The sequence below is a fragment of the Petaurus breviceps genome, unplaced genomic scaffold, assembly GCF_028583685.1.
Source record: "Petaurus breviceps papuanus isolate PSGF00001 unplaced genomic scaffold, PetGlider_PUasm1.0 173, whole genome shotgun sequence".
NCBI classification, from domain to species: domain Eukaryota; kingdom Metazoa; phylum Chordata; class Mammalia; order Diprotodontia; family Petauridae; genus Petaurus; species Petaurus breviceps.
Window position 1 is genome coordinate 12,668,600 of NW_027185759.1, and position 19,946 is coordinate 12,688,545.

A 19,946-nucleotide genomic window follows, 5' to 3' on the forward strand; every position below is an offset into this window, starting at 1 on the left:
GTTTCACTTGATAATCACAAAAACTGATTTTTTTTCCCTAAGAGACTCAGATTTGACAGAGCACATCTCTCTGTTTTTGAAATGGCTTGTGATTCATTTCAATTCAATGCAACAAGCCTAATCTTGGCAAAGTCTAAAACAACACAGTTACAATGTCAAAAAAAATTAGATTAGGATCAGGTTAGCCATAAATATATGTAGGTATTAAAAATCATAATTTTCAAACTATCCTCTTCTCTACTGAATATCATCTTTAGAAGTCAGTCCCTGTGAAATGCCTCAAAATGGTGGGAATTAATGCATTAGGAGATATTTTGTGAATTTCATCTCAGAGCAAATTATAAACACTATTTGTATTAAGTTCTAATGAATCCTCTACTAAAATTCTTCTCTGATACATTATCATGGCAAGGGAATAGAAATGGAAATTCCCCTGGGCTCCTAAAGGTTATACCAGCAGAGTCCCAGTTCTTACATGTCCTATGCAAGCTAAAAAGCCTTTAAATATATGTCTGGTGACCACAGGAAAGTCTGCCATCTGAGGGTGCCCAGGTAATGGAGGGAGGGGGCATAGGAACTCAAGCCATCTACAAAAGGTATGTAAGTATGATAGTCCACATCTGTGAAGGAAGTCCCCATATCAACCTTCCCTACCAGCACAATTACCTTGTCACCTGGAAGCATCCTTCTGCAATGCTGGCTCTCTCCTCTTGCTGATGAATTATTTTATGAGGTCCTCCATTTTAGAGATAGACACAGACTGGACAGTTTTTTGTTTCTTTGTTGTTCTTCTGACTCTCCTAAACTTTGCCATCATGCTCCCCTTTTCCACCTTTCGCTCTTTGTATACATGATCATGCCCCATTAGAAATATAAGCTCCTTGAGGGGAGGGACTTTCTTTTTGCTTATATTGTGTCCCCAGTGCTTCACACACTATCTGGTATATAGCAAGTGTTTACCTAATGCTTATTGCTTACCTGTTCAATAGAGTCATATATCATTGAAAAAACACCAGCATAACAAATAAAATCAGCCTTTTCGGGGATAGTTAATCTAATGGTTTATATCCATCATTCCTTTTTAAAAAATTTCCTTTCTTCGTTTAAAATTTGTTTTTGAGAAGGGCAAAACTAAGATGGTGGAGTCAGACAAGAATTCACCTAAATTCACCTCCAATCAACTATAAAATAAAATGAATTTTGAAATAGCATACACATTGAAAAGATGGAGTAAAATAATTCTCCAACTCAAGACAACTCAAAAGATCTATCTCACTGGGTAAAAGGGGATCACAGCCCAGCACAGGTAGTGTCCAGGCAAGCCAATAGCAGCCATGCTCTATAAAGTCAACAGCAAGGTTTCACGTCACAAGACAGAGCAGGAAAAAACCCCATTTCCCTGACAGGCTAGTGATGAGGCCTCATGGGTAGGGCCAGTCATTAAGCCCCAAAACAAGAAGCTTGGGAGAGTGCCACCTTTATCCCAGGAGCAAAAACCAGCTTTAACCTATAGGTAAAAGATGCAACACAAGCTGGAAAATAAGAAAAAAAAGAACCTGATTATAGGAAGTTACAATAGTGACAAAGAAGATCAAACACAAATTCAGAAAAGGACAATATCAAAATGTGTACATGTAAAGTCTAAAAGAAAAATGAGAATTGGTCTCAGATCCAAAAAAAAAAGTCCTGGAAGAGCTCAAAAAGTGTTTTGAAAATTTGAATAAGATAAGTAGAAGAAAAATTGGGAAAAGAAATGAGAGTGATGCAAGAGAAACATGAAAAGAGTCAATAGTTTAATTTCTAAAACCCTCAAAAATGGAAAAGATGTACAAAAATTCACTGAAGAAAACAACAATTTAAAAAGTAAAATTTTGTAAGTGGTAGCTAATGATTTCATGAAACATCAAGAAACAATAAAACAAAATCAAAAGAATGAAAAAACCAGGACATATAAAATATCTCATTGGAGGAAAAAATGACTTGAAAAATAGATCTGAAATACATCATTTTAAAATTATTGGACTACCTAAAAGCCATGAAAAAAACATCCTAGACATCATAGGATAGTAAAAGATTTTTAAGAACATACTATGTCTATACTGAAGAAGAGAAGATTTAGCAGGGGGGTGATACCTATCTTCAAGAATATTACTGGCTGTCATTTTGAAGAGTGATCACATGACCACAGATTTATCTTTGGAAGGGACCCTAGATCTCCATCTCATCCTCTCACTTGATGCAGTGGGGAGACTTTGGCCTTTTTTAGCTAAGTTCTTTTCCAGGTCTCACTTTTTCTGAGGGTGTGGAGGGGAGTAAAATGTAAGAAGACTGTAAGGGGAAGGAGAGGCCAAGTTACAGAGAGATTTAAATGAAAAAAATAGGATTTTGTATTTGATTGTGGAACTAATAGGAGCCAGAGAAGCTCACTGAGCTAGGAGGTGGCATGGTCAGAGCCATACTTAATTAATCAATTGATTTTTAGATCAACATTTTAGAAAAATAATGTTGACACCTGAGAGGAAGACAGATTGAAAAAATAGACCAATGAAAAGATCATTGCAGCAATCCAGAAAAAAAAAAAAAGGTATTGAGGGCTTAAACTAGGGTTGGGACTGTGATAAGAGATACTAAAAATGACAATAGTTTTCACATGTGCAATGAATGAGAGTGAATCAAGGATGCCACTGAGGATCCAGACCGAGGTCACAGGGATGAAAATGGTGCTTTTGGTGATGTTGGAGAAGACCGGAAGAAGGAAGGGTTAGGAAGAGAGGAGAGCATCTTGTTTGTGATGTATACAAGGACTTCTGGTTGGGATATTCAAAATAATTCAGAAGTTCAAGACAGAGACTAGTACTGGATATTTAGATCTGGAATCATGTACATAGAGATGGTGATTGAACTATGGAGAAGTGGTGGGATCACCAAGTCAGATGGTATAGATAATTTATAGATAAAGCGAAAAGGGAGCAGGACAAAATCTCATGAGACTCCCACAATTAGAAGGTGCATCAATAATGAAGAACCAAGAAAGGAGACAAAGGAGAGTCAGAGATAAGATATGAATGAGGTTCTCTTATTCCAATCAAAGAGTCTTCCCACTATACCATATCCTCCTACAACATACAGGAGTTTGAGACATAGCCCCTGCCCTCAATGAGCTTAGGCTTAGCAGGTAGACGAAGCTCCTATACCTGCCATAGCTGCCTAACAGTACAGCAAGAGAACAGGGAATTGGTGTCTGACATCTATGCTAAACACTAAATTTGGAGGTCAGAGAGAGGAGATCATTGTCTTCAGCTCATGGATTTTTGTTTCGTTTCATCCAGCTTCACTTTTGTTTTCTTTTTATTTTCTAGAGTTTGGCCTTCTAGGATCCATCCCAGACTCTGACATATCATCTTGCTACATTCTCTTTCTCTGAAAATAAATTGTTCCCAAATTACGTAGAGGGAATGAGTTCCAAGAATTGGTCCACTAGCCACATAACAGCTTTTATGTATGTTTCTGAAGATGTCTTTTCAAGGTTAACGATTTCTTTAAATATTAATAAAATCAGCTGGCACTTTCTACCTGCCTGACCATCTGTGACTCCAGACTAATTGGTGCTGATGAGTTGATCTTTCTGTTGAATTTTAAAGTTCATGTAGAGATGCTGTGTTGTTCTTCCTTGTTCCTGCTCCAGTGACACTTAGCAGCTCGGGAACATTTGTATAAATAGATTAAGCAAAATTAGACCTGCGATAATTCCAGGCTATAATTAGAAAAGTTTTCAACTTTAAAAATGAAAAGGTTTCAACATGATGTTGAAAGCCACCAGGTAAATGTAACAAGATGGTAGGAATTTGTGGAGTGGTTGGAATGCCCAGTGAGTTATCAAACACAGAACTGTAGTTAGTACAGTCATCTGAATTCTCACATGTATATTATTTGAAAGGTAACATGGTGTCATGTAAAGACTAGTGGATTTAGATCACAGAGATATGAGATCAAATTCTGTCAGACAGTCACTAACTGTGTAACCCTGAGCAAATCTCTTACTTATCTCAGCCTCAGTATCCTCTTCTGTAAAATGGATGGGATGCTGTTACCTAATTCACAGGAGTCTTGTTAAGAAATAAAAGTTCACATTGATATAGTGCTTTTAAAATTTTGCAGCCAACTTTACATCCATGAACTCTTTTGATCCTTACAATACCTCTGAGGGAGATAGGTATGCTATTAGCTCCATTTTGCAGATGAAGAAATTGGGCTTATGAGAATTTAAGCGCTTTGCTTGTCATCACAGAGCTGGTGAATCTCAGATGCTGGATTTGAATCTGTCATCCTTCATTTAAGTTTGGTGCTCTATCCATGATGCCATTCAGTCTACCATCTTTTCAACCCCATATATACCTTAGAGATGTGAGTTCCTATTGTTCTCAATCCATACATAAGTGTTTCCTCAGGACCCCTCATTTGACTGAGAGAAAGCATGGAGTGTGGGATAGAGAACTAGCTTCAAGGTCAGAAAACCTTGAATCCTAGCTGCCTCTGATACATGCTGGCTGTGTGATCCCGGGGAAGTCTTTAATCCCCTCACTGCCCAAGACAATCCTAGAAGATTCTAAGTTTCTCAGAAATGCTCACCAGATTCGATAGAGGAACCTCTCTTATTGGGAATGCTTTATATATGCCCCCCCCCAAACAGGTGACCAGTATAACCCTGTGGGAGATCTGAGAGAAGTTGTGGGGCATGCTCAGTGTTCGCAAGTATTGAGAAGTTGGTGACAGAGATAGCAACAACCCCCATAAACGTCGGGAGAGCAAAACAGCCCTGTGTACAATTAAAGGGCTACATGGTAGACTGTGGACTCTAGGTATCAGAGAAGTCCAGAGACTAGAAAAAATCAACATAGAAGACCAGAATATTATATTAAGGGACAACTTCACAAAGGAGGCGACAGCTGAAACAGATGAAAGGGTGGAGACAACTGGGAATGAACAGGTGTAGAAAAGAGCATGAGCCAAGGAACAGAGATAAAATTGACGCCGTATGTGTGTGTGTGTGTGTGAATGCGTGAGTGTGTGTATTTGTGTGTGCATGTGCACGTGTGTGTGTTTGTGAGTGTGTGTATTTGGAAGTGTGTGCATGAGTATGTGTGTGAATGTGTGTGTATTTGGGAGTGTGTATGTGTGAGAGTGTACATGTGTGTATTTGTGAGTGTGTGTAGGTGTGTGTGTGTAGAACATTACAAAGACATTCAACTTGGAGAGGGTTAAGAATAGAAAAGGAGGAGAAAGCCATATTGAAAAGAGACTTTAGTGCCAGGGATTGGATTGGAGTTGAGACTTAATTAGCAATAAGAAGACATTTTTCAGCCTCTGCTAAAAGTTGTAGGATTATATCCTGGACATTGGAGCCCCAGCCTCAGAGCGTGGGCAACTCTATCTGCTGCCATCCCATGTAGAGGAGGCGTTCAATAGGAAAATTGATCTGGCAGTTGAAGTATTGAGGGTGACCTGGAGAAGACTTAAAATGACAGTTAAGAAAATGGCATCTGAGGTTAGGTCTTGGCTTTAAAAATCAAATGGCTTAAAATATCAAAATAATGAGTTCTTAGCCAGGGGCTAAATATATATATATATATTTGTCTCAATTCTTACAAATCTAATCAAAATGACATAAACTGAAAATGAAAATGAGGGAAGGATTTGTCTCTACCTCCATATACCAAGCTAGACAAAAAAGAGAGTAGATAAAATTTAGGGAGAAACATCCAGAAATTCATAAGAGACAAAATCTAAGGAATAAATCAGCAAAGACCAGATGAAAATATGGATGCAGATGTCTCTACAAAAGTGTACGTGTATGGATAACAAGTCAAGGAAAGCAGATGCCTTCAAGTACAAGAAAACAAATTTGACCTCTGGATTTAACTGAAGCTTGAGTTGGAGCCCTTAAGTGGAAGCCCTTTGGAAGGGTATTGCCTGCCTTATTAAAAGAAATACAATAAGTAAATGGAATGTGTGGAGAGATTAGCACTGCATATTATTAAGAGAAACTCTAGGATAGACAGGTGGGTGTGGGTAGCAGAGCACAGTGGGGAACTTTGGATGAACATTAGTGGCAGAAAAATAGAAGAAATATTGCCATCATAGTAGACTATAGATTAACTAGACAGGAAGATGAAATAGATGAAGGATGTGGGAAAAGATAGCAACTTTTGCAGAGTAGAGATAGAGGATTTCATTTAATCCAGTATCTGTTGGAGTTCTCTCTGCCAAAGGTAGAACAGCTAATAATTTCTTTACCTGCCTAATGAGAATTTCACCCTTGAAAAGCTTGAAAAAAATCAACAATGAAGGGAACACCTATTTGGGATCTAACTGTCACCAATAAGAAAGGATAAATTATTGGAGGTGGGAACCCTGGGGGGGGCAGTTACTATTCCATCTTATAAATTTGTGAGAGAGGAGAGGAAAGACAGGCATAGTCTGTCAGATACCTTGCATTTTAGGAGGACAGATTTTATAAGATTCACAGAAACGATAGGAAATATGCATGCCTTAAAATTTTATGGAGGTATTCAAGCCAGGAGGCATAGAAAACTCATAAGAATGAAATTCTGAAAACACAAAGTGAAAAAATTCTGATAAGGAGGTAGGAGAGAATTTATCTACAGAAACTACTATGAATGTATAGGGAACTAATCTCTCTCACACACTCTCTCTCTCTCTGCATAGATATAGATATACACATATATGTATATATGTATGTATATTTACACAGACATACATACACATATGTGTGTATATAATTATCATTAACATCTCTTGTTTCTATATCATCTACATTTTCCAATGTGTCCTTTCTTGCTACCTCTCACAGAGAGCCATCCCTTATAACAAAGAATAAAAAAGATGAAACAAAAGAAACAGATCAGCAAAACTGACACTGAAGAAGTCTGATATTATATTAAATTTTCAGCAGCCATAGCCCCCTACCTTTCTCAAGAAAGATTGCCTTCTCATATATCTTCTTTCAGCATTCAGTTTCTATTCCTTCATTGCTGTTTTTTCAATTCCCATCGTTAGTCATTTTGTATATTCTTTTCTTGACCTTGTTTATTTCACTTTATATTCACTCATATAAAACTTCTCATGCTTCTTTGTAGTCATCTTATTCATGATATATAGTGCAACTACATTCAGTTTTCACAACCCTTTTAGCCACGTTCCATTTGATAGTTATCTATCTTATCTCATTTCCATATCTCTGCTACTATAAAACCTGCTGCTATAGATATTTTGGTGTACGTGGAACCTTTCTTTAATGAAGCCTTGGGGAAATGCCTGTCTTTAGGCCCTCTGGGTCAGGCAGTATGGACATTTCACTCACTTTTTCCCCTCATAATTTCAAGTGCTTTCCAGAAGTCACCTAGCAATGAATTACTATGCATGCTTTTCCGATACATTCAGTATTGACCATTACCATTGTTTACCATCCTTGACAATCTGTGTGAGATGAAACTTCATATTTGTTTGGATTTACATTTCTCTTATTATTAGGGATTTAGAGTATTCTTTCATATGTTTCCTAATAATTTGTAATTCTTTCTTCAAGAACTATTTGTTCATATGTTCTTATCAGTTGCAAATTGACCACTTACATATTGAAAAACTGCTTTGCATATTTTTGCATATTTCTATTATATATTTTATCTATCAAACCTTTATGAGACATATGTGATATAAACATTTTTCCCAGTCTACTTCATCCCTACTTGTCTTAGTTGCCTTAATTATAAAATTAATGTGAAACTTTTGGTTTATTATAATTCAAATGATTGATTTTATCATTTGAAATTGTTTCCATCTCTTATTAGGTTAATAATTCACCTCTTAACCATAGCTGTGAAAGACACATGATCTTGTTCTCTTCTATTTTTAAAATGCTATTGTCTTTAAGAGTCAGGTCATGGATCTATTTTGAATTAATGTGTAATACATAACCACCAGAAAGCTTTTAAAAAGATATAGATACATAAAGAAGGTAGAGACACAGGTAAATAGTGGAGATTGAATAAAATTTGAGCATGATCCTATTTATAAAGTGTCAGCCATGTTTTAAGCTCAGAATGTACTGATTAATGAAGAAAACTAGGGGCAGATGAAAAGATTTGGGTTCTATTGGAGGATCTAAGAATATACAGGATCACCACTAAAGGCAGACAGGAAGAATCTGAAAGAATGGACTAGAAAAGGAAGAGCTACTCAAATCTTGTTTCTGTATATTTTTCTGCCCAAGAGAATGATCTTTGGATGAAAAAAAAGATAGAAGAAAAATGTATTAAAAGAAGTCAAAACCAAGATGAAGATGAGCAGAGAGATCAAAAAATTACCTAACTTCCCCTCATGAGCCCAGTCACCAAAGATGAGTGCATCCCTAGGATACTGAAAACTGACAAACGGGAGGGCTAAGGCACTTTCAGTGAACTTCAAAAAATGGTTGAATGTGGAACAGGTGACACAGAAAGGGAATGGCAAATATTGTCCTGATATTTTAAAGGAAAAAAGAAGGAAGCCTGAAGACTATAGACCAGGAAGCTTTAAAAAATTACAGTACATATCCAGAAAAGGAAGCGATGATCACACAGAACCACCACAACTTCATCAAAAACAGGACATACCAGACTATCCTCATTTACCTTTTTGAGTTAGTAAATGGATGGATAATAGCTATGTGGCACAGTGGATGGAGAGCTGGAGCTGTAATTAGGAAGACCTAAGTTCAAATCAGAGCTCAAACAGTTCCTGGCTGTGTGACTTGGATAATTTGGCTTTAATTTCCCCATCTGTAAAATGGGTCTTAAAATACTACTTCCCTCTCAAAGTTGTTGTGAAGACAGACTAAGATAATATTTATAAAGCAGCTGACACACCTCAAAGTGCTATAGAAATGCTGGCTCTTAGATCATAAGATTGTTGTTGATATCATGTACCATAATTTTCTAAAAAATTCACATAGTCTCTCAATGTTTTTCTTATGGACAACATGAGGACATGTGGTCTAGACAGCATTCCAGTTACATGTGTTCAGAGCTTGTTGAATGACCAGACCTCAAGGGTACTCATTATTCAATTGTCAATATCAGGTTTGAAGTTGGTCTCCAGGGGAACATCTGGGGTCTAGGGTTGACCCTCTGCTATGGAACAAGAATGACTTAGGCAAAAATAATGGTGATATTTTATCAAATTTGCAGGTGACTCCTTCTCTGTAAGAATGAGGCCCCAAAATGGTCTTGACAGGTTAAAGCATTGGGCCAGTTCAAATAAGATCAAATTTAACAGTGAAAATAACAGTTCCTTTAGAAAAAAATCAGCCTCACAAGTAGAAGATATATGAGATGTGGCCAGAAAGCAATGTATCTGACCAATAGCTGGGGATATTAGTGGACTGCAATTTTAATGAATCAGCAATATTCTAAACCTCCCAGTCCACTCATTCCCACAGCCCCAAAAGCAAATCAACAGCTTAAGTGATCTTAAGCTGCAGTTGTAAAGTCCCAGTCCAGAATGGTGAGAGTTCCTCTGGTTAGACCATATTGAGAGTATTGTTCTGGATATTTCAGCTTAATGAAGGTCAAAGATAAACTGGAAAGTGTCCAAAAAAGAGACACTAAGTTAGCGAAAGTCTCAAGATTGTGCCATATGAGGATCAAAGACTTAAGAATCTTTAACCTGGAAAAGAGAACAAGGGGGGAATAATAATAGAAATAGCATTGTATAGAACTTTAAGGTATGAAGTAAAGTTATTTACATAAGCAGCTAGGTGGCACAGCAGAAATATTGATGGGCCTGGAGTCAGAAAGACCTGAGTTCAAATTTGTCATCACACACTAGCTGTGTGACCCTGGGCAAGTCACTTAACATTATTGTCTCAGTTCCGCATCTGTAAAATGAGCTGGACAGGAAATGGAAAACCACTCTAGGATCTCTGTCAAAAAACCCCTATGAACAAACCCAAAAAGGGTCATGAGGAATCAGACACTACAGAAAATAACTAAGCAAACCCAAAGTGCTTTACATATTTTATCTCATTTCATCCTGAGAGCAACTCTGTGAGCTAGGTACTATTATTAGCCCCATTTTACAGGTTGAGAAAAATGAAGTTAAGAAATGGACTTAAGTTTCTTCCAACTCTGAGATTCTATGATTTCTACTGGAAGTAAAGAGATAGCCAATAAGCTATTGTAATTCCCTTTGAGTACACAGTGATAAAGAGTTTGAACATCTACAAAATTGTGGACAAAGGATACCAACAGCAGGATTGGTCTTTAGTAATTTAAACATTTTATTTTTTTTTTTACCTTTAGCTATTTCTTTCACCTTCACTGAAAATCAGTGCAAGCCATGGGTGGCAGAAGCATCTAAATATAAAATGGGAAGCCAGATCTAGGGGACACATAGAAAGTTCTAGAGGGCTGGGCCAATGTCAAAGTTTCAGTCAACATCCTCTAGGCCAGTCTGATCCTTAGAAGAGATGGGTCAGCTGGGCCAGAGAATCCTGGAAACACACTTCTGGTCAGAGCCCTTTTCGGTAAGGAGTTACAAAAAGAGTTACCAAAAAAGAGAGACAGGAATGAGTGAAGAGATAGATATGAAGATCAGGTGATCCCTGATAATTGAAGCCATCTGGAACCCAAGAATTAGCTGTTTTTATGAATCTCCTGGCCTGGTGAAAGCCATTGTCTGGTTCACAAACATGGCAGATTGAAGAGGAAGGCCACATTAAGAGGGCTGCCCGGGGAGGGTGGTCTGAAGATAGGGCTTAGACATGCAAAGAGCACTAGCTCTGGAAACAAAAGACCCGAGTTCAAATTCTATCTTTGTGTAACTTGGGCAAGTTATTTATTTTCCTTGGTCCTCAGTTTCCTAATTTGTAAGATACAGGGTTTGAACAAGATGGACCCTGAAATCTGCTTCATCACTAGGTTTATGATTCTGCCACCCACCATCTAGGGTGTTTAGGAAAGGCAGCATCTTAGAGTTGAGAACGGGTTGGCCTCGGAGGCCCAGAGACTTTATCCTCCTCTTAGCTTTGCCTGGTAGCCTGATGTTCCAGGGTCCACAATGTAAGGCCCTCGATGGAGGTAGTGAGTCATTTTATGGGCTCCTATCAGACATTTCTTCCTACAACTTTAATCACATCCCTCAATCCTATTTCCTTTATGACTTTGACCTGTGGATCCCCTTAGAGAATGACATCAGCCTTTCTAGCATGCTCTATCTACTCCTACTAGGTAGATCATGACATAATTTCTGTAGATACTTATGAAGCAAGGAAACATTTGATGGAGGTTGATAGGCCCACTTAGGAATAATGGAACTGAGTGAATTGTAAATTATTAATATTTTAAATATAATAGAAAGAAACATTAACAAAATAACCAAATTCAATAGTTAATTGATATTTTGCTGTTTTCCCTGTATCCATATCTGGTATTTTCCCTCCTCATTTAAACAGGACTCTTTTAATGTGAATGGGATTTGGCATCTTTAACTTTTTCCAAGAGAACAAATTGTTGTAATACCCTAAGTTCTGAAAGGAAGACTTAGGAGGATCACAGAGGTCTGGGGGTGAGGGGTGGGGATGGGAGGGAGGATGGGGGTGGGTTGGGGAAGTACTCTGAAATCAAAGCAGTGTCTTGCCCATCCTCCCATTTATCCCCATCAACAATTTTTCCCACAATTCTCTCTGTTGAATCTCTTATACCTGAAATGCTGTTGAAAATATTGAAATGGGAAAATATGTACAGTCCCCTCCTAATTCAGGAACAAGTTGTGTTCCAAAGCTTCATTGCTAAGTCAACAATGTGGAAATTAGATCACACCTTTTGACAGCAACAGTGGAGCTGAGTCTGGTTCTAGCTAGGGCTCTGTATTTCATTCTACATTTGTATTAAATTGTATCTTGCCTGGGAAGAAACCGGGTCTCCACATAGGACATTTTCTACAGGAAAACATCATTGTCTAAATAAATGTTCATCATTGTGTCAGTGGGAATTTGATGAGTAGAACTGTTTTTAGTTCTATTATAAAATCTTATTTTTGTTTTTTAACTTGACTATTTTTATTAATATTTTAAAATATGGACTGAATTCTGGTCCCTCCGAAGGAATGCAAATTGGGAAATTCTCATGCTTGGAGTCATAGAAATTTTAATCCAATTTAATTGCTGATTGAGCCATGAGTCTACTGTAAACTGAGGTAGGGTACTGAAGTAAATAGAATTGATAAAAGTTTAAACAGAAGCCTGAACCATACATGTGGTTAGTTGTTCTAACAAACTGTTATTATTACTTGGGTTGGCATTATGTTATACCTATAGTTATGGCATAAACATATGCCTTGATTATTAGTAAAACCCAATAAAAGTGTTAGCAGAGCACTGATAACTGGTTTAGTGAATGGAGAACAAGACTTAAGAGTGAGGAAGACCTTAGCCCAATCATATCCTACCTTGGATGCTTATAGCTGGATGACTCTGACTCTGAGCAAGTGATGTAACCTTGGCCTGCCTCAGCTTCCTCATCTGCACAATAACAATAATGGCATTGCTATAGTCTTTTAGAATTTGCAGAATGCCTTGAAAAATTATTTCATTTCATCCTTACTACAACCCTGAGAGGTAATTATTATTATTATTCCCATTATTGATGAGGAAATATTCTGAAAAATTCCTGTTATAGATAAGGAAACTGTGGCAGGTGGTAGTTAAGTGACTTGCCCAGGGTTATGCAATTACTCAGTATCTGCCAGTGTATTTAAAATCAGGATTTCCTGATTCCAGGTACAGTGTTCTATCTACTAAACCATCTATCTATAATAATAGTAGCTCCCAGCTCATAAAGTTTTAGCTGTCATTGTCATCATCACCATCATCATCATCACCACCATCTTCATCTTTATTATTGCTATTACTGCTGATGGACAAGATGTATGATCATGATATAACTTACTGAAATTGAAATGAATTTTAAATTGTTTATGGATACTGACAAATCTGGCTAATGTAGAACTCTTTCCTTAAAAGAAATGATTATTTGGGTAGGCATAAAGAACTCTAACTTAGAGCTTTCCTCATGGTTTACTCTGGGGGAAACACCCCTCAATCATGATCATGCTCACACTCACAAACACACTGATGTATCTTGCTAAGTAGCTTTCTTCAGATACCTTTGGAATGATGCTTTATTTGTACTTAGCAGTACCTTTCACCTACATCCCCTCAATGAGAAGAGATGCAGGATATTAACAAAAACCTAAGCATTACTCTCCTTCTGGAATGTTGTAAAGTAGAAAAGAATAGCAAAGCAATGAAATTTCCAAAAAATCCTGAATTATCACAATTCCATGGCATCACTAATGAAGGACCTGAATGCCTATGCCTTTGACATGGATAGTAGGTAAAGGAAGATTTGAAAATGTGTACACTAACCAGTCCTAGGAGACCACAGGAAAGGATTCAGTTCTCATTCTGCAGCATCCGGTTTTTCTGGGCGGGAAGACTTTTACAGAGAAAACAAATATTTCATGAGTCAGATTAACAAAACATTATGCTGTAGAAGGTCATCTATGTGAAACAAAACATCATAGTCCATATAGTTATCTCATCTTAGAATCAAGAATAAGTATTTTTAGGATGTGTTACTCCTGGAAATAAACTCCTCTAGTCTTCCCATGTCTTTACTAACCGAGCCTTAAAACAAAAGAAATATGTGAACATAAATATTTAGTTGTTGGGCACTAAGTGGAGCAAACTCAGCATGACCATTCCAGCTGGAGGAAGAGATGAGATTTCTTGCTGATCATATTACTGTATAAACCTTTCTTTAAATAGGGATGAGAGTGATGCAACTGGACCTTTGGTCTAGTGGTGCTCATGAACTTCTCACAGTGCATTCCCAGCTGAAGTTCAAATGATGTGAGGTTATACTTATGGGAAACCTGGCTTCCATTTTAAAGGACTGGAGAGGGATGGGGTTTCTTCTCATTTATGTGCTAGTTTCCGAGATCCAATATCAGTGTGTGTTCCTTTGGGGAAGGCAAGGGTATTTCAGAAAACAAGGTGTTTCTGAAATAACTGTGGATAGAGATGTTCATTTCTAGTTCCAATCTGGTGATTGTTTTTTCAGCTAGAAAATCAGAATCACAGAATTATAGAATTTCAGAGTTAGAAGAGATCTCAATGATAGCAGCTAGATGGTGCAGTGAATAGAGCACCAGCCCTGGAGCCAGGAGGACCTGAGTTCAAATCCGGATTCAGACAATTAACACTTACTAGCTGTGTGACCTTGGGCAAGTCACTTAACCCCAGTTGCCCTGCCTTCCCCCTTCCAAAAAGCAAAAAAAAAAAAGGAAGAGACCTTAATGGACATCTAATTTGAACCACAGCCACCATAATTGGATCGATATCTACCAGTCTCTATGTCACCATCCACATGCCCTCCTACCCCCCACAATTGGGTTAGGGTAGTTCTTTCCCTAAAAGGTAATGAAGCTGTCCCTGAGATTTGATTGGTTCCAGGAATTCAACCTCACTATTGACATGTTAAGTTCTAAAGAATTAAATTATGGCAAATCACTTTGCAAACTTTAATGCCTATATAAATGCTAGCTATTATTACTCCTGGTCACCTCAAGGAATAAAAGGCCACTCATGTGGAGTTAGACTTGGTGGTTATCTCAAGGCCATTCAATTCACCAGAGCATGCCCTGCTAACCAGATGTGATGCTGTATGGAGGTAAGGGGACTGTGTTTACCCCTGCTAAGTGACATACCCTTGTTGTTTAGTCTTTCAATGCTATGGCAATTAAGGATCCTTTTGTTCATTGTTGAATGAGCTAGGAACATTTGTTTTCATCGATTACTGGCCCAAAGTACACCACCCCTGACAAGAAGGTCCAATATGATACCTGAGAAGCCATCATCCTTTATCTGCTGAAGGCCATTCCATGAAGAATGTTGGATTCCATATGTGGGAGAGAGAATACCTCTCCTCTCCCTATATCAGACCTAAATATTTGAAATTTCTACCCGGTGCTCCTGGCCCTTTCATCTGGGACCAGTCAGGATGAGCCCAAGCCTCCTCCATATCACTTCCCTTCAGATACCTGAAAACAGTCATCGTATTCCCTTTTAGTCTTCTTTACTTCCGGCTTAAACCTCCCCTATTCCTTCAACTGATCCTATATGACATGGGCTGAAGGTCTTCTCCCATTGTGGTTGCCTTCCTCTGGACACACCAAAGTGGCATGTCAATGTCCTTCCAGAATGTGCCCATTATCTTCTTATTTCTGGAAACCAAGCCTCCTTTATGGAGATTCTGATAGCTGAGACATCTTACGCTGTGCTCCTGGTAACATTCTGCAATCCACTTTTCCCCATCTTATATCACAATACAAATATATACTTGCTTCTAATAAAACCTGTCATTAATTTAATAAAACCTGTTATTAACCTCCTCAAAAGTCTCAGTTGAGCACAGTGAAGTGTCATGGAAAGAGTTTTGAATTTGGAATCAGTTGAGCTGAGTTCAAATCTCCTTGCTGGTATGTATTGATTGTAACCTTGGGCAAATGACTTACCCTCTCTGGTTCTCAATTTTTTCTTCTATGCAATGTGTGTGCTGAACTGGTGAAATGATCTCTCACTTGACATGCAGCTCTGAATCAGTGATCTAGGACTCCAAAGTCCTTCACTCTTTCCAGTAGAGACCTACTTTAAGAGTGTGGAGAAGGTCACCTGTCATTGACCATAATAATCTCTCCTTTTGAGAGCAAAAGACCTAGAGAAACTGTGAAATATGAGGTAAGGGCATAAAATAATGACTTTATGACTGTGGAATATCCTCTGCAAGCTCTCTGATTGTTGTTTTTTTCTTCAGATTTACTTGATTTATGATGTGTATTCTACCTGCTTCCAAAAAGGATTCATAGGGCCCTGCAAAATAAACTTCATGGAAAATGGGGCAGCTTGAAATCAACACAGAACAAAAGCCAATTAAAAGGAGTTGAGTATAGGAACATCCAGGTGCCCTGGATGAGGAACGACCAGTGACAATGAGTGATGTATTGGATTCTGAGTGTCTTGACATAGACAGTAAAGAGGGAGCCATATTGGATTAGATAGAACTTGCTCTCTTCTATGTGCATTTTCTAGGCTCAAAGTTGCTTCCTTTTGGTTTATGTTTACTTTTAGAAAATGATTTAAAATACTGCCCTAAAAATAGTTGGGATGTCTTTTCCCTATTCTGCGTTCTAATCATTGATCTAATCACCCAAAATTGGGAAACAAGCTTTTAATTGAGACCATGTCGTTCAGCTAATACAATGTATCCTCTTTTCCCTCGTTTGCCATTTAATTGTTCAAGAAATGAGTCAAATCTTCCATTATTCATAATTCCAAATTATAAACAGCTGCCTAGTTGACATGCTTTAACTTAGTCATTAAAAGGGATTTAAAAGGAACACAGTTGATACATAAAGTTAATTATCCATAGAGTAAAAATAATAACAACAACTTTTGTTTGAATTTGCAGGGTCATACATGGGATCTTTAACTCCCAGTTACTTGTGAAGTGTTGGCATTGGTCACAAGGGATTAGGAATATGGATAACTTGGTGTGATTCATTATTATTGCTATGGAAGTAGCTCAAAACTCCTGCAGTTGTTACTAGTAACTGAGGCTGGGAGACATAGGTAAGAATCACATGCAAATCATCCTCTTCTGTTTTGCAAAATAAGACCCTGTTGGAGTGCAGTGAGTAATCGTTCCCAAATCAAATAACCCTCTTGAAATCTCAGGTCTGTTCCTTCCTGGCTTCATGACCCTGGAGGAAATTGCTTGCCCTTTCTGGGCCTTGAATTTTTTATATGTAAAATGAAAGGTTTTGACTGTGGAGGACTTTTAGAGTGTTTTCCTCTAACTACTGCTTACCGTACGATGTGCACTCTACCTGCTCCCAAAAAGGATTCATAGGGCCCTGCAAGATTAAACTTCAGAGCAAATGGAGCAGCTGGATATCAACACAGAACAAAGGTAAATTAAAAAGAGCTTCACAAGGCATGGCCCCAAAGGGCAACTTTACTTATCCCCTCCGAGCGCAGGGAATACCCTGAGGAAACAGCTTTCCTAGTAAAGTTGCCCATAAGCTCCAATTCAATGTGTTTCCCATTGATTATTAATTATGCATTCAACAGTAATTGCAATTTTAAAGGAATTATTAGTTGAGGAGGCATAGAAAAACAGGAACCACAAAATCTAATGCCCCCAAAGTCTGGAAAACACTCCCACAAATGAACATAGGGTCTATGAGAAGATTGGGATCAAGCTTAGAAATAAATTGTAGCATTTGCCAAAAGGGATAACTCTCTTTATCATTACTGGATGCCCTTCTGGGCTTTTAGGGACAGTGCCCTTGTAGAGTTTTGAAATTTGTTTTCTTAGTGCATCTAGTCTTCCCCCAATGGTTCTTTCAGCTTCTGATACAGATACTGCCCATAGTCATTAATATCCCAGGGACACCCTTACCAGGGTCAGCCTTGCAAAGTTTACAAAGTCATCATCTGCTCAAAGGAGGAAGGGAAGAAATGGAGAACTCCATCCCCCCACCCTCAACCCCTTGAAGACAATTTCCTTGACCACTCCTCATGGCTGAAATGTTCTCAGAATCTCCTAGTAGAATTTCATACTATAATATACACAAACTCAGAAGTGTGTTGGATACTGTCAAGAAATCCCAAGATGTTTGATGAGTGGCATCATCTATTTTCACTCAATGATCAAATGCTTTTCAGTCCCCAAATTGTTAAAGGCTTGTTCCAACCCAATTGCGCCTTTGATCAATGAATTCAGTGGAGAAATCTGGGCCCTTTTCACTGATCTTCATCAGGATGAGGGCTTCTCTCTTCACTGTGACAACTCTATAAGCCCTAGACTCCGTTTTAGCTCTAGAACCTATGAAAGGAAGATACAGTAGAATCAATCACTGATAATGAATGGTGAAGTAAGCAACAATTTGCTGATCTCCTCCCTTAATCCTGGCATTAGGGACTACTTGGGTACAAGGTGTGGCAGCTTGAACCCTCCACAATGTCCTTGGAATATACTTTCCAAGTGATTCCTTTAAGCCATAGGTATTTTTAGACAAATTCATCCATAAAGGACTCCTCTGAGTCACAGCTTCACAGAGTCAGACATAAGGAGTTTATCTCTAAATAGTTTTTAGGGTTTGAGGACAGTTGAGTGACTCAAGTGGATTGGTATAGAGAAAGAAGGATTCTTCATCTGCAGCTTGAAATTAGAATCCTTAGCAATCCCTATCCCCTGTGTCTGGGATGTCTGGCATTAATTGAGTGGAGTCACAAGAAGCATAAAAGGGAAAGTGCATTAAAAAATGTTGTTGGGGTGGCTAGGTGGCACAGTGAATAGAGCACCAGCCCTAGAGTAAGGAGGACCTGAGTTCAAATCTGGCCTCAGACACATAACACTTACTAGCTGTGTGACCTTGGGCAAGTCACGTAACCCCAATTGCTCTGCCCTCCCCCCTCCAAAAAGAAAATAAATGTTGCTGCCTTTTTTCAACCAGTAATTTTTTGATATTATACTTTTCTCTATTATAAACTCTCCCTTGCAACAATGAAAAACATTTTAGATGCTGCAGTGGATAGAGTGTCAGGCCTGGAGAGAGGAAGATTCATCTTCCTGAGTTCAAATCTGGCCTCAGACACTTCCTAGCCGTGTGACTCTGGACAAGTCACTTTACCTTGCTTGCCTCTGTTTCCTTATCTATTAAAAGATCTGGGGAAGGAAATGGCAAACCTCTCCAGTATCTTCACCAAGAAAATTCCAAATAATGTCATGAAGAGTTTGACACAACTGAAAACCAACTGAACAACAATAACTCTGCCTGCAGTTGATTTTGTGTTCCCTATTAACACAGCAAATACCGCCCCCCCCCCGCATCTCTACTGGGAAAAGAGAAGGATTTCATAATCTAGTCTGCATAATGAATCTGAATTTGGTTGCCATTTAGTTATTTTAAGATGCAGAATCATTTGGAAGGTTTAGAGCTAACCTTGGAATCAGGACTATTGCACTTTGAGTCCTACCTTTGACACCTACTGGCTCTGGGACCCTGGACAGATCTCTTCATCTCTGAGTGTCTGAGGAAGCTCTGTGAGACCATAGATTGGAATCAAGGTTCTCATCTGCATCAGTAGAGGGAAGTTCCTCTTCCTGGCATTCAGTGAATTTATAGATGAAATCCTCATACTTATTTAATTGATTGTAATTATTTTATTTATTGTTGTCATGGTTCTGCTTACTTTACTCTGAATCGGTTCATAAAATCTTTCCCAGATTTTTCAGAATTTCTTATATTCATGGGTTTCTTAACCATAAAGTCATGTTCTTACATCTACATACAATAATTCATTCATCCATTTCCCAATGGATGGGCATTCACTTGGTTTCCAGGGTTTATTTTTTTGTAACCCTGAATATTTTGTTATCTATGGGATGCTGTGTCAATGATTAACCACTTTGGTCTGTATGTTCCATATTGGGAACTCTGGATTAAAGGGTATAGACATTTTAGAAAATTTTCTTAAATTATTATAAATGGTTGGGGAGGGACACGCTTTCACGAAATAGCATAAAGAGAAATAGTTGCAGAAAGGATTGGATTATGTGCAGACTTGATCTTACTGGGTTCCACTTTCTTTTCTCTTGCAAGGGAGGAGGAGATTGTCTTTATTTGTTGCCATCTTGATTTCCTTGTTTTTCTCATAGATATTATCATGAGGAGAAAAGTTAGTGGCCACTTATCAAGTAGGAGTGAAAAATCCATGACTTAATGTGAAAGAAAAACACACTTGAGAGTAACCAGGGCAATTC